General features: G+C 38.5%; 2 non-coding genes across 2 annotated transcripts; both read left to right on the top strand.

Annotated features, from left to right (window-relative positions):
• The first annotated feature begins 10,093 nt into the window (after positions 1–10,093).
• Positions 10,094–10,201, top strand: LOC148567793 (small nucleolar RNA R71). Its single transcript, XR_015882914.1, has one exon. It is a non-coding gene; the product is annotated as a small nucleolar RNA R71 (small nucleolar RNA).
• Positions 10,202–15,920: 5,719 nt separating this feature from the next.
• On the top strand, positions 15,921–16,027 carry LOC148567792 (small nucleolar RNA R71). Its single transcript, XR_015881949.1, has one exon. It is a non-coding gene; the product is annotated as a small nucleolar RNA R71 (small nucleolar RNA).
• Positions 16,028–16,300: the final 273 nt, after the last annotated feature.

Below are 16,300 nucleotides of genomic sequence, written 5' to 3'. Positions count from 1 at the left end.
CATTCTAGCTTACGCCACGAAGATTCTGGTTAGGAGATCTAAGAGATACTCATTCTAGCTTATTTCATGGAGAACAGAAGTGTTTGTCAGGCACGCGTTCATAAGGGAGAAGGATGATGAGCGTCACACATAATCATCACCTTCATCATGTTCTTGGGTGCGAATGGATATCTTAGAAGCGAAATAAGAAGAATTGAATAGAAAACAGTAGTACTTTGCATTAATCTTTGAGGAACAGCAGAGCTCCACACCTTAATCTATGGAGTGTAGAAACTCTACCGTTGAAAATTCATAAGTGAAAGGTCCAGGCATGGCCGAGATGGCCAGCCCCCTAAACGTGATCACAGGATCAAAATACAATCCAGGATCCAAAGATGGTCAAAAAGACGCCTAATACAATAGTAAAAGGTCCTATTTATAATAAACTAGCTACTAGGGTTTACATGAGTAAGTAATTGATGCATAAATCCACTTCCGGGGCCCACTTGGTGTGTGCTTGGGCTGAGCCTGAGTGTTGCACGTGCAGAGGCCATTTGTGGAGTTGAACGCCAGGTTTTGATCCATTTCTGGCGTTCAACTCTGGTTTTGGATCCTTTTCTGGCGCTGGACGCCAGATTAGGGTAGAAAGCTGGCGTTGAACGCCAGTTTACGTCGTCTATTCTTGGCCAAAGTATGGACTATTATATATTTCTGGAAAGCCCTGGATGTCTACTTTCCAACGCAATTGGAAGCGCGCCATTTCAAGTTCTGTAGCTCCAGAAAATCCACTTTGAGTGCAGGGAGGTCAGAATCCAACAGCATCAGCAGTCCTTCTTCAACCTCTGAATCTGATTTTTGCTCAAGTCCCTCAATTTCAGCCAGAAAATACCTGAAATTACAGAAAAACACACAAACTCATAGTAAAGTCCAGAAATGTGAATTTAACATAAAAACTAATAAAAACATCCCTAAAAGTAACTAGATCCTACTAAAAACATACTAAAAACAATGTCAAAAAGCGTATAAATTATCCGCTCATCACCTATTTTTAAGGAATTAAGATAAAACTACATGAAGAGGAGAAACTACCTACAGTGGCAATTCAAATCACTTAGTAATCAAATCTACAAGAAGGTGGAAAGAGTTTACCATGGTGGGGTGTCTCCCACCTAGCACTTTTAGTTTAAGTCCTTAAGTTGGACATTTGGGAAGCTCTTTGTCATGGTGGCTTATGCTTGTACTCATCCTTGAATCTCCAAGGATCCTTGTTCTTTAAATGGTTGACGGAAATTCCAACCAAATTCACCATGCTTGGGCAGAGTTCTACCCAATATATGAGCTCCCATAGTTGGTCTACATGCTTCGCTCCGAGATCCCATATCTTGTTCTCATACCCATCTTCTAGTTGATTGTCATGATTCTTCCATCCGGGTGGTTGATACATAGAATTCTCTTGAGCACACCAAGTCTTCTTCCTAGACCCATGTAAAGTAGCATTCATCCAATCATAGTCCCTATACTTTGAGGTTTTGACCTTGACGAGTCTAATTTCAAACCTCCAACCACTACACAACTCCCTTTTACTCTTAATTCCACAAAGAGCTCTAAGTTGACCATCTTTTTCAATTAAACCATATTCAAGTGAGAAAGTAAAGCTTAGGGATAAGAATTTTACCCACTTGGATGTTGTGTTGGATGGTGACTTGTGGAGGGAGATCTCTCCACACTTAGACAATGCAAGGTCTACTTCTTTAGGCTTTTCTTTAGTTGTTTCCACTTCTTTGCAAGCTTCCTCAATTTCAACCTTTTCCCTTTTATCACTTGGCTTGGTGTTGTCTTCAAGAACTTCATCTTTCCCAATGAGAGGTGATTCAATTTTGGATAGGAATTCATTGATGAATGAATTTATATCTTGATCAACCTCTTCATATTCTTCAATTTCGATATACACCATGTCCAATCTTTTCTCTTGGTAGCTCTCTTCCTCATTGCTCACCAAGGGTATGGGAGGTTGTGCACATTCTTGTATACTTTCAACTTCATGTCCAATGGGAGAGGATGCAATTGTAGATAGAAACTCTTCCATTATTGAATCTATCTCTTGATTGACTTCTTCCAAGTCTCCAACTATGATATGCCTTGGAAGTTGTGCACCCTCCTCAACATCAATATCAAGTTTCTTGGAAGAGTGCTCCATAATGCTACATTCCCATGGACTTTCAACATTTCCTAAATCTTCAACCACTTCTTCCTTTTCTTCAACGATCATAGGCTCCTCCAATTGTTCTAACACAAAGTGGCATCCCTCATTACCCACCGGAGTTTCCAATCTCTCCTTCATGCTATGCTCTTCAATGGATTCTTCACATGTGGCTATGGAAGCACCTTGAGTATTCAAGCATTGGTAGGCTAAAGTGTGCACTACCTTGGTCAAGTTAGTAACAAACTCTAGGGTGTTCCTTTGCATATCCGCTTGGCCTTGAAGTAGCAAGGTGAGATTATCATCTATTGGGGCTTGGGGTGGATAATAGAGTTCATTATTTTGGAGAGAGGGTTCATAGTAGGAAGGTGGTTCTTCTTGATAATGGTACGAAGATGGTGTGCATTGAGGTGGTTCTTGGTAGTAGTCATGATATGGTTGTGGTGGTTCCAAAGGTTCTTGCTCATAATGGTTATAATAGTATGGTATGGGTGATTGGTCATACAATGGATGTGGGTCACAAGAAGATGCTTGGTAATGAAAGGCTTGTGAGAATGGTTGAGGTTCATATTGAGGATAGAAGTCATAAGCATATGATGGTGGTAGTTGATTTTCACATAAAGTTTCACCGTAGCCCTTGAATTGACATGCATTAGGATGGAAATTATACCTATGCGCATCCGGAGGTTGTTGCCAATAGGAGTGATCAATTTCTTGAGGCTTCTCCCATCTTTGTTGGTAACATCCATAATGAGTGTCATCATTGAAGTTCACATTTCCTACAACACAATTAAAACCAAACTCATAGCCAAAGTAAGAATTCATAATGGCAAGAGAAAATAAAAGCAAAAATCAAATAAGAAGCAAAAAAATTAAATCCTAAAACTAGCAAGAACTAACAAAAACAAACATATTCACACTATTCACATATATAAAATAACCAATAACACAACACCATTACAATCTCCCCGGCAACGACGCCATTTTGATGATTAGACTTTTGTGTGGTCTAGAATTTCACAAATGAAGTCTCGTTGCAAGTATAGTTTCTAAACCAACAATAGTCCTTTCATACAAAAATTGTGTTTGTCACAAGTACAAACTCCTAAATTTATAAACCGAAGTATTGAACCTCGGGTCATTCAACCTAGGAATTACAATAAAGTGTTCTTGTTATTGGTTATGAGTTGTATTTTGGGGTTTTTGGGATAAGAGACATGAAATATAAATGGCAATGAAAATAAACTATCAACTAGAAAAGCTCTTGGCAAGGAATGAAAATTAGAAGTCCTATCCTAGTTATCCTCCTCAATTGTGATCATAAATTGTACATCGCTACCACTTAGTTAACCTCTACCATGGAGGAAAGTCAAGTGGATGAATCAATTTGATTCCACAAGTCCTAGCAAACTCCCAAGGGAAAGACTAGCTTTAGTGGTATCCAATCAATTAGCAACTTCTAATTATCAATCAACAAAGGAATCAGATAACTCAAGCGTCACTAATTACTCTACCAAAGCCAAGAGGAACATAATTCTATACTAAAATCCAACCAAGAATTTCATCAAACACTTGGAAGGTATAAAAGGAAAGTAAAGTAAATTGATAACAACAATGAAATCTAACAACTACTTATTGCAAGGAATTAATAACAACAATCAAAGAAAACAAGATCTACATGAATTACCTCAAATTGCATTAAAAGAAAATAGAATGAACAAGAGTGGATCTACAAACAAAATAGAAGAAAGAAATAACAACAAGAGAAGAATGATGAATGTAATAACAAAGAATTAAAAGGTAGAAGAAGAAGAAAGCATGAATTGAAACCTAGATCTAAATTATTGAACTAAACCTAATCCTAATTCTAATCCTAGAGAGAAGTGAGAGCTTCTCTCTCTAAAACTAAAACTAAACTAGCTTCATGTGTCTTGTGTTAGATGATGCCCCTCCCCTTCATTCCTTGGTCTTTTTAGTCTCTTTCCCACCAAAAACTCAGCTCCAAATGGGGCTGGAAACCCTCCAAAATCACCAGGCACGTTTTCCTCTTTAAAAATCACGTGTGGTCATCGGCGCGTGCGCGCACAGTGCGCGCGCACGCCCCTGGAGAATTTCGCGATCTGCGCGTAAGCGCATAGTGTGCGTGCGCGCGCATGGGGTTTTCCAAACTTTTGGATTTTCATGATTTCTCCATTTCGTATGCTTTCCTTTCACTCCTTTGATCTTTTCCTAGCCCTTTTCAACCTGAAATCACTAGCAAACACATCAGGGCATCTAGCGGAGTCAAAGGCAAATCCAAATTATCAAGTTAAAGGTTGGTGTGCGAAATCGTGATCGTTCCTTCCTTGGTAACGGTGCTAAAAACTTGGTACGCACGTTCATGTTCTTAATTCTATTTCACAACTTCATACAACTAACCAACAAGTGCACTGGGTCGTCCAAGTAATAAACCTTACGTGAGTAAGGGTCGATCCCACGGAGATTGTCGGCTTGAAGCAAGCTATGGTCACCTTGTAAATCTCAGTCAGGCGGATTCAATTGGTTATAGAGATTTGATAATTAAAACATAATTGAAATATAAACTAGGATAGAGATACTTATGTAATTCATTGGTGAGAATTTCAGATAAGCGTATGGAGATGCTTTCGTTCCTCCTGACCCTCTGCTTTCCTGCTGTCTTCATCCAATCATTCCTACTCCTTTCCATGGCAAGCTGTATGTTGGGCATCACCGTTGTCAATGGCTACATCCCGTCCTCTCTGTGAAAATAGTCGAATGCGCTGTCACTGCATGGCTAATCATCTGTCGGTTCTCGATCATACTGGAATAGGATTTACTATCCTTTTGCGTCTGTCACTACGGCTGACACTCGCGAGTTTGAAGCTCGTCACAGCCATCCCTTCCCAGATCCTACTCGGAATACCACAGACAAGGTTTAGACTTTCTGGATCTCAAGAATGGCCGTCCATGGGTTCTAACTTATACCACGAAGACTCTAAAAACTCGGACTCGGTCCCCTGTATTAGATATCTAAGAGATACTCATTCCAGCTTGTTTGCATGTAGAACGAAAGTGGTTGTCAGGCACGCATTCATAGGTGAGAATGGTGATGAGCGTCACATAATCATTACATTCATCATGTTCTTGGGTGCGAATGAATATCTTAGAAGTAGAATAAGCTTGAATTGAATAGAAAAACAATAGTACTTTGCATTAATTCATGAGGAACAGCAGAGCTCCACTCCTTAATCTATGGTGTGTAGAAACTCTACCGTTGAAAATACATAAGTGATAATAGGGTACACATGGCCGAGTGGCCAGCCTCCCATGGAGGTCTAGAGATCTCAAAAGGATCAAAAGATGTTCCTAGGATCTTCCAAAGATGTAAATACAATAGTAAAATGTCCATTTATACTAAACTAGTTACTAGGGTTTACAGAAATGAGTAAATGATGCAGAAATCCACTTCTGGGGCCCACTTGGTGTGTGCTTGGACTGAGCATTGAGCTTTACACATGTGGAGGCTTCTCTTGGAGTTGAACGCCAGTTTGTAACCTGTTTCTGGCGTTTAACTCCACTTTGCAACCTGTTTCTGGCGTTTAACTCCATAGTGCAGCATTGAACTGGCATTGAAAGCCAGTTTGCGTCATCCAAACTCGAGCAAAGTATGGACTATTACATATTGCTGGAAAGCCCTGGATGTCAAATTTCCAACGCAATTGAGAGCGAGCCATTTGGAGTTCTGTAGCTCCAGAGAATCCACTTTGAGTGCAGAGAGGTCAGAATCCAACAGCATCTGCAGTCCTTTTTCAGCCTGAATCATATTTTTACTCAGGTCCCTCAATTTCAGCCAGAAAATACCTGAAATCACAAAAAAATACACAAACTCATAGTAAAGTCCAGAAATGTGATTTTTATTTAAAAACTAATAAAAATATACTAAAAACTAACTAAATCATACTAAAAACTAGGTAAAAACAATGCCAAAAAGCATATAAATTATCCGCTCATCACAACACCAAACTTAAATTGTTGCTTGTCCCCAAGCAACTGAAAATCAAATAGGATAAAAAGAAGAGAATATACTATAAATTCCAAAATATCAATGAAACTTAGCTCCAATCAGATGAGCGGGACTTGTAGCTTTTTGCCTCTTGAATAGTTTTGACATCTCACTTTATCCATTGAAGTTCAGAATGATTGGCATCTATAGGAAGTTAGAATTCAGATAGTGTTATTGATTCTCCTAGTTCAGTATGTTGATTCTTGAACACAGCTACTTTATGAGTCTTGGCCATGGCCCTAAGCACTTTGTTTTCCAGTATTACCACCGGATACATAAATGCCACAGACACATAACTGGGTGAACCTTTTCAGATTATGACTCAGCTTTGCTAAAGTCCCCAATTAGAGGTGTCTAGGGTTCTTAAGTAGACTCTTTTTTTTTTTTGCTTTGGACCTTGACTTTAACCGCTCAGTCTCAAGTTTTCACTTGACACCTTCACGCCACAAGCACATGGTTAGGGACAGCTTGGTTTAGCTGCTTAGGCCAGGATTTTATTCCTTTAGGCCTTCCTATCCATTGATGCTCAAAGCCTTGGATCCTTTTTATTACCCTTGCCCTTTGGTTTTAAGGGCTATTGGCTTTTTGCTCTTGCCTTTTGGTTTAAAGAGCTTTTGGCTTTTTCTGCTTGCTTTTTTTTTCTCTCTTTTTTTTTCGCAAGCTTTCTGTATTCACTGCTTTTTCTTGCTTCAAGAATCATTTTTAAAATTTTTTAGATTATCAAATAACATTTCTCCTTTTTCCTTATTCTTCAAGAGCCAACATATTTAACATTCATAAACAACAACTTCAAAAGACATATGCACTGTTCAAGCATTCATTCAGAAAAAAAAACTATTGTCACCACATCAAAATAATTAAACTAGTTTCAAGGATGAATTCGAAACCATGTACTTCTTGTTCTTTTGTAATTAAAACAGTTTTCATTTAAGAGAGGTGATGGATTCATAGGACATTTATAACTTTAAGACATAGACACTTAAACACTAATGATCATATAGTAAAGACACAAACATAAATAAAACATAAAGCATAATAAATGAAAAACAGAGAATTAAGAACAAGGAGATTAAGGAAAGAGTCCACCTTAGTGAGGGTGGCGTCTTCCTCTTCTTGAAGAACCAATGGTGCTTTTGAGCTCCTCTATGTCTCTTTCTTGTCTTTGTTGCTCCTCCGTCATAGCTCTTTGATCTTCTCTAATTTCATGGAGAATGATGGAGTGCTCTTGATGTTCCACCCTTAGTTGTCCCATGTTGGAACTTAATTCTCCTAGGGAGGTGTTGATTTGCTCCCAATAATTATGTGGAGGAAAGTGCATCCCTTGAGGCATCTTAGGGATTTCATGGTGAGGAATTTTCTCATGCTCATGTTGAGGTCCATGATCTCTTGTTTGCTCCATCCTTTTTTTAGTGATGGGCTTATCCTCTTCAATGAAGATGTCTCTGGCCTTAAGTGCCATAAATGGTTATGAAAAAACAAAAAGTAATGCTTTTACCATACCAAACTTAGAAGGTTTTCTTGTCCTTGAGCAAAAGAAGAAAGAAGGGAGTGGAAGAAGAAGAAAATGGAGGAGATGGAGGTGTGTAAATGGTTCGGTCAAGGGGGTTTTAGGTGGTTATGATGTGTGAAAAGGAAGGAGTGATGGTTTGAATTTGAGTGGGTGGGTGTAGGTGGGTTGTATGATGGTTTTGGAGGAGTAATAGAGGTGATTAGTGGAGGTTAATTGAGGAAGAATGTTATGAAAAGGTGTGAAGAGGAGAGAAGAAGAGGTGAGGTAGGTGGGGATCCTGTGGGGTCCACAGATCCAGTGGGGTCAAGGACTTAACATCCCTGCTCCAATTAGGCATGTAAAACACCCTTGCTGTGCAATCATGGCATTTAACGCCAGACTACTGCCTATTTCTGGCATTAAACGCCCAAATGTAGCTTGTTTCTGGCGTTTAACGCCAGCTTGGTGCCTGTTTCTGGCGTTAAATGCCAGACAGATGCTTGTTTCTGGCGTTTAAATGCTAAACTGCTCTCCTCCAGGGTGTGCTATTTTCAATGCTATTTTTCATTCTGTTTTTGATTTTTCAGTAGTTTTTGTGACTTCACATGATCATCCACCTAATAAAATACGAAATAACAAAAAGAAAATAAAATAGATATGATTAAATAATATTGGGTTGCCTCCCAACAAGCGCTTCTTTAGTGTCAATAGCTTGACAGTGAGCTCTCATGGAGCCTCACAGATAATCAGAGCAAGGTTGGAACCTCCCAACACCAAACTTAGAGTTTGAGTGTGGGGGCTTTAGTTGACTCTGCAGTGAGAGAAGCTTTTCATGCTTCCTCTCTATGGTTACAGAAGGAGATCCTTGAGTTTCAAACACAAGGTTGTCCTCATTCAGTTGGAGGACCAACTCTCCTCTGTCCACATCAATCACAGCTCTTACTGTGGCTAGGAAGGGTCTTCCAAGGATGATGGATTCATCCTCATCCTTCCTAGTGTCTAGGATTATGAAATCAGCAGGGATGTAAAGGCCTTCAACCTTTACTAACACGTCCTCTACTTGTCCATAAGCCTTTTTTCGTGAGTTGTCTGCCATCTCTAATGAGATTCTGGCAGCTTGCACCTCAAAGATCCCAAGTTTCTCCATTACAGAGAGTGGCATTAAGTTTATTCCTGACCCCAGGTCACACAGAGCCTTCTCAAAGGTCATGGTGCCTATGGTACCGGGTATTAAGAATTTGCCAGGATCCTGTTTCTTTTGAGGTAATTTCTGCCTATCCAATGCATTCAGTTCATTGGTGAGCAAGGGAGGTTCATCTTCCCAAGTCTCATTACCAAATAATTTGGCATTCAGCTTCATGATTACACCAAGGTACTTAGCAATTTGCTCTTCAGTAATTTCTTCATCCTCTTCAGAAGAAGAATACTCATCAGAGCTCATGAATGGCATAAGGAGGTTCAATGGAATCTTTATAGTCTCTAGATAAGCCTCAGATTCCTTTGGTTCCTCAGAGGAAAACTCCTTATTGATCACTGGACGTCCCAGGAGGTCTTCCTCACTAGGATTCACGTCCTCCTCCTCCCTTGTAGGTTCGGCCATGATGATTAAATCAATGGCTTTACACTCTCTCTTTGGATTTTCTTCTGTATTGCTTGGGAGAGTACTAGGAGGAGTTTCAGTGACTCTTTTACTCAGCTGGCCCACTTGTGCCTCCAAATTTCTAATGGAGGTTCTTGTTTCATTCATGAAACTTAAAGTGGCCTTAGATAGATCAGAGACTATATTTGCTAAGCTATATGGATTCTGCTCAGAACTCTCTGTCTTTTGCTGAGTGGATGATGGAAAAGGCTTGCTATTGCTAAACCTGTTCCTTTCACCATTATTACAGCCTTGTTGAGGCTTTTGTTGATCCTTCCATGAGAAATTTGGATGATTTCTCCATGATGGATTATAGGTGTTTCCATAGGGTTCACCCATGTAATTCACCTCTGCTATTGCAGGGTTCTCAGGATCATAAGCTTCTTCTTTAGAAGAGGTCTCTTTAGTACTGTTGGATGATTCCTTCAATCCATTTAGACTCTGAGAAATCATATTGACTTGCTGAGTCAATATTTTATTCTGAGCCAATATGGCATTCAGAGTATCAATTTCAAGAACTCCCTTCTTCATAGGCATCCCATTACTCACAGGATTCCTTTCAGAAGTGTACATGAACTGGTTATTTACAACCATGTCAATGAGTTCTTGAGCTTCTGCAGGCGTTTTCTTTAGGTGAATGGATCCACCTGCAGAATGGTCCAATGACATTTTAGATAATTCAGACAGACCATCATAGAATATATCCAGGATGGTCCATTCTGAAAGCATGTCAAAAGGACACTTTTTGGTCAGTTCCTTGTATCTCTCCCAAGCTTCAGAGAGGGATTCACCTTCTTTCTGTTTGAAGGTTTGAATATCCACTCTAAGCTTGCTAAGCTTTTGAGGAGGAAAGAACTTCGCTAAGAAAGCCGTGACCAGCTTATCCCAAGAGTTCAGGCTATCCTTAGGTTGAGAATCCAACCATATTCTAGCTCTGTCTCTTATAGCAAACAGGAAAAGCATGAGCCTGTAGACCTCGGGATCAACCCCATTGGTCTTAACAGTATCACAGATCTGCAAGAATTCAGTCAAGAATTGAAAAGGATCTTCAGATGGAAGTCCATGAAACTTGCAGTTCTGTTGCATCAGAGAAACTAATTGAGGTTTCAGCTCAAAATTGTTTGCTCCAATGGCAGGAATTGAGATGCTTCTTCCATGTAAATTGGAATTAGGTGCAGTAAAGTCACCAAGCATCTTTCTTGCATTGTTATTATTTTCGGCCATGTCTCCTTCTTTTTCGAAAATTTCTGTCAGATTTTCTCCAGAGAGTTGTGCTTTAGCTTCCTTTTCAGAGTTCTTTCAGGTTCAGGATCAGCCTCAACAAGAATGTTCTTATCCTTGTTCCTGCTCATATGACAAAGAAGGAAATAACAAAGAAAATATGTAATCCTCTATGTCACAGTATAGAGATTCCTTTATGTGAGTAGAAGAAAAAAAATTCGAACACCAGGAGGAAGTGAGGGTTCGAATTTTTAGATGAAGAGAAGTGTTAGTAAATAAATAAAATAATTAGAAAGAGATGAGGGGGAGAGAATTTCGAAAATTAAATAAAAAGAAAAGAAAAATGTTTTTGTTTTTAATTAAAATTAGAATTAAAATTCGAAAATTAAAAAGAAAAATGAAATTAAATTAAATTTACAACAATTAATTAATTAAAAAGGAATTTTAAAAAAAGAGGGAAGGGATTTTCGAAAATTAGAGAGAGAGAATTAGTTAAGTAGTTTTGAAAAAGATATGATTGAAACAAAAATATAAGATTGATTGAAAAAGATTTGAAAATCAATTTGAAAATGATAAGAAGTTAGAAAAGATTTTGAAATTGATTTTGAAAAAGATATGATTGAGAGATATGATTGAAAATCTTTTTGAAAAGGATTTGAAGAGGAAATTAAAAAGATTTGATTTTGTAAATCAAAGTTGATTACTTGACTAATAAGAAACTAAAAAGATATGATTCTAGAGTTTAAAGGTTGAATCTTTCTTACTAGGCAAGTAACAAACTAAAAATTTTTGAATCAATCATATTAATTGTTAGCATTAATTTCAAAAATATGAAATAAAAATAAGAAAAAGATTTTAAAAATAAATTTTGAAAATTTCGAAATTCATAAAAGAAAAATGAAAAATATTTGATTTTTGAAAAAGATTTGAAAAAGATAGGATTCTGAAATTGAAAATTTGATTTAACTCATAAGAAATAACAAGATTTTAAAATTTTTTGAAAAAGTCAACTCAAATTTTCGAATTTGATGAGAAGAAAAAGGAAAAGATATTTTTTTGATTTTTGAATTTTTAATGATGAAAGAGAAAAAGATATCTTTTGTTGTTTTTCTCTTTCTTTTTTATTAAACAGTAAAAATGAAACAAAACATGAAAATCATGAATCAAAACAACTAATGCATGCAAGAACACTTTGAATGTCAAGATGACCACCAAGAACACTTTGAATGTTAAGATGAACACCAAGAACTTATTTTTGAAAATTTTTAAGAAAAGAAAAACATGCAGGACACCAAACTTAGAAATTTTCAAACTTTAGACACTAATAATTCAAGAATGCATATGAAAAACAAGAAAAGGCACAAAACATTAAAATTTAAAGATCAAACAAGAAGACTTACCAAGAATAACTTGAAGATCATGAAGAACATATGCATGAGTTTTCGAAAAATGCAAGAAAGAGATAAACATGCAATTAACACCAAACTTAAAACTTGACACAAGACTCAAACAAGAAACATAAAATTATTTTTGATTTTATGATTTTAAAGATTTTTTTTTGGTATTTTTCAAAAATTATTAAAAAAAAAAAAGGATTTCAAAATTTTTAATAGGAATTCTAGGAATCTTGCAATGTTAGTCTAAAGCTCCAGTCCAAGAATTAGACATGGCTTACTAGCAGCCAAGCTTTCAGTGAAAGCTCCGGTCCAAAACACTAGACATGGCCAATGGCCAGCCAAGCTTTAGCAGATACAAATCAGACATACAACAGCTGATACTTCATCCAACTTCATATGTTGATAAATGGAAGCCTCGGTCCAAATAAATTAGACATGGCTTTACAGCTAGCCAGGCTTCAACGTGCTTCATGAAACACTAGAATTCATTCTTAAAAATTCTGAATAAAAAAATATTTTTGAAAATATTTATTTTTTTATATCTTTTTGATTTTTTCGAAAATAAGAATAATAAAAACAAAAAGGTTAAAATTAAAATAAAGTTACCTAATCTGAGCAACAAGATGAACCGTCAGTTGTCCAAACACGAACAATCCCCGGCAACGGCGCCAAAAACTTGGTGTGCAAAATCGTGATAGTTCCTTCCTTGGTAACGGCGCTAAAAACTTGGTACCATGTTCATGTTCTTAATTCTGTTTTACAACTTCGTACAACTAACCAGCAAGTACACTGGGTCGTCCAAGTAATAAACCTTACGTGAGTAAGGGTCGATCCCACGGAGATTGTCGGCTTGAAGCAAGCTATGGTCACCTTGTAAATCTCAGTCAGGCGGATTCAATTGGTTATAGAGATTTGATAATTAAAACAAAATTGAAATATAAACTAGGAAAGAGATACTTATGTAATTCATTAGTGAGAATTTTAGATAAGCGTATGGAGATGCTTTCGTTCCTCCTGACCCTCTGCTTTCCTGCTATCTTCATCTAATCATTCCTACTCCTTCCCATGGCAAGCTGTATGTTGGGCATCACCGTTGTCAATGGCTACATCCCGTCCTCTCTGTGAAAATGGTCCAATGCGCTGTCGCTGCATGGCTAATCATCTGTCGGTTCTCGATCATACTAGAATAGGATTTACTATCCTTTTACGTCTGTCACTACGCCCAGCACTCGCGAGTTTGAAGCTCATCACAGCCATTCCTTCCCAGATCCTACTCGGAATACCACAGACAAGGTTTAGACTTTCCGGATCTCAAGAATGGTCGTCCATGGGTTCTAACTTATACCACGAAGACTCTAATAACTCGGACTCGGTCCCCTATATTAGATATCTAAGAGATACTCATTCCAGCTTGTTTGCATGTAGAACGGAAGTGGTTGTCAGGCACGCGTTCATAGGTGAGAATGGTGATGAGCGTCACATAATCATCACATTCATCATGTTCTTGGGTGCGAATGAATATCTTAGAAGCGGAATAAGCTTGAATTGAATAGAAAAACAATAGTACTTTGCATTAATTCATGAGGAACAGCAGAGCTCCACACCTTAATCTATGGTGTGTAGAAACTCTACCATTGAAAATACATAAGTGATAATAGGGTAGACATGACCGAGTGGCCAGCCTCCCATGGAGGTCTAGAGATCTCAAAATGATCAAAAGATGTTCCTAGGATCCTCCAAAGATGTAAATACAATAGTAAAAAGTCCTATTTATACTAAACTAGTTACTAGGGTTTACAGAAATGAGTAAATGATGCAGAAATCCACTTCTGGGGCCCACTTGGTATGTGCTTGGGCTGAGCATTGAGCTTTACACATGTAGAGGCTTCTCTTGGAGTTGAACGCCTGTTTGTAACCTGTTTCTGGCGTTTAACTCCAGAATGCAGCATGGAACTAGCGTTGAACGCCAGTTTGCGTCGTCTAAACTCGGGCAAAGTATAGACTATTATATATTGCTGGAAAGCCCCGGATGTCTACTTTCCAACGCAATTGAGAGCGCGCCATTTGGAGTTCTGTAGCTCTAGAAAATCTACTTTGAGTACAGAGAGGTCAGAATCCAACAGCATCTGCAGTCCTTTTTCAGCCTGAATCAGATTTTTGCTCAGGTCCCTCAATTTCAGCCAGAAAATACCTGAAATCATAGAAAAACACACAAACTCATAGTAAAGTCCAGAAATGTGATTTTTATTTAAAAACTAATAAAAATATACTAAAAACGAACTAAATCATACTAAAAACTAGGTAAAAACAATGCCAAAAAGCGTATAAATTATCCGCTCATCAAAGGTCAAAAAAGCATATTTTCACATCTAAGCGCAAGTATGGAGACAATCACAAAACCATGCTATTTCATTGGATAAATGTGAGAAAAGGTTATCAAAATGCTCTAAATGCAACACAAGATAAACCCTACAAAGGGGGTTTATCAGTCTCCCACCAAGCACTCCAAGGAGGAAGATCTCTAATTTCTTGGCATTTTTGGGTTGAGTGACATCCTTTGAGTTTGACTTCCTTGCAACTTCCTCTTCTTTTTGTTCCTTGCCATCCTCAATGACTTGCTCTTCAACTACGTCGCACCCGAAAATAGAATACGCTTCAGGAACGGGCTTGTTGGACTCCTCCAAGGTGAACTTGACTAACTTGCCATCCGCCTCAAAAGAATAGACTCCCGAATGTGCATCTAGCTTAAAACGGGCTGTCTTTAAGAATGGCCTTCCAAGGAGTATGGATGATGGCTTGTTTGAGTCAATGGGAGGTGTCTCCAAAATGTGAAAATCAACTAGGAAGAGCAATCCTTGAATATTGACTAGCACATTTTCGGCAATCCCAACAACGGACACAATACTCTTATCGACTAGCACAAACCTCACCCCGGACCTCTTTAGGGGTGACAAATTCAATCTTTCACAAATGGAAAGTGGCATAATGCTCACGCACGCCCCTAGATCACACATACAGTCCATGAATTTAATTTCGCCAATTAAGCAAGTGACCAAACATGGGCCGGGATCATTGCATTTTTCAGGAAGTAAATAGGAGATAGAGTTATCTACCACCCTTGTGTTGAGGTTGCCAAGCTTTTTTTTGTGAGTGCAAACATCTTTAAGGAACTTGGCATATCTTGGCAATTGTTGAATTTCTTGGAAGAGGGGGACGGTGACTTCAACCTTCTTGAAAACTTCCACCATAGTGGGGTCAAGCTCTTCTTGTTTCTTGGCCTTCTTGGCTAAAGATGGGAATGGAATGGGCAAAAGCTCTTCAAGCAAAGTCTTTCTCTTTGGCTCCTTGACCTTGGGTGGTTCTTCCTTGCTTTTATCAACACCTTCATCTTCATCCCTCATCACCTCCACTTCATCTCCCACATCTTCATTATTTGTCTCCTCACTCAACTTTGTAGGTATAGAAACATTCTTATCCAATTTGGTGCCACTCCTAAGGGTTGGGTTGAGGTTGGGAGGGTAAACTACTTGAGGTTGAAGCTTGGTGGGTATTTTGTGCGGTTGGAGGAGGGAGAGTTAGATGGGAAAGGGCATCGGCTATTGTAGCCATATATGCTTATTGTTTCTTGTGGAACTCTCGTTGTTCTTGTATGAAGGTTTGTTGCCCTTGGGTGAGTTGTTGGAACAAAATTGTCATTTCACCAAGGGTCTTGATCAAAATAGCATCTCTAAGGGAGAAACTTCATTCACAGCTTTCGATTGTGGACTCCTTGCCCTTGAGTGTTGAGTGGAGTCCGCTAAGTCTAATATAACTTCCCATGCTTCCGCAGCGGTCTTGTTCTTGGTCAATGAACCTCCACTTGCGGCATCTAGGAGAAGCTTGTCTTGGTGATGCATTCCTTGATAGAAGTAACTGATAAGGACTAACTCATCAATCCAATGGTGAGGACAAGCCTCCAGTAATTTCTTGAATCTCTCCCAATACTCATACAAAGTCTCCCCATCCCGTTGCACAATGCAAGAAATCTCTCTTTGCAACTTGTTTGTTTTTTGGAAAGGGTAGAACTTTTCCAAAAACTCTTTACGCAACAAGTCCCAGTTGGATCTAACTTCACCTGTCTGAGTATAAAACCACTCCTTCGCTTTTTCCTCCAAAGAGAAAGGAAAGGCGAAGACCAGCACTGCAGCTTCATCAGCCCCATGTCTTCTTGCAGTTGCACAAGCAACTTGGAAATCTTTGAAATGCTTCAAGGGATCCACTCCAGGCAATCCATTGTACTTGGGGAGCAAGTTTATCGTGTCAGACTTGAGCT

Source organism: Arachis ipaensis, chromosome B4, assembly GCF_059453495.1.
Source record: "Arachis ipaensis isolate K30076 ecotype BB chromosome B4, ASM5945349v1, whole genome shotgun sequence".
NCBI lineage: Eukaryota > Viridiplantae > Streptophyta > Magnoliopsida > Fabales > Fabaceae > Arachis > Arachis ipaensis.
This window is presented reverse-complemented; position numbering and strand designations above follow the sequence as displayed.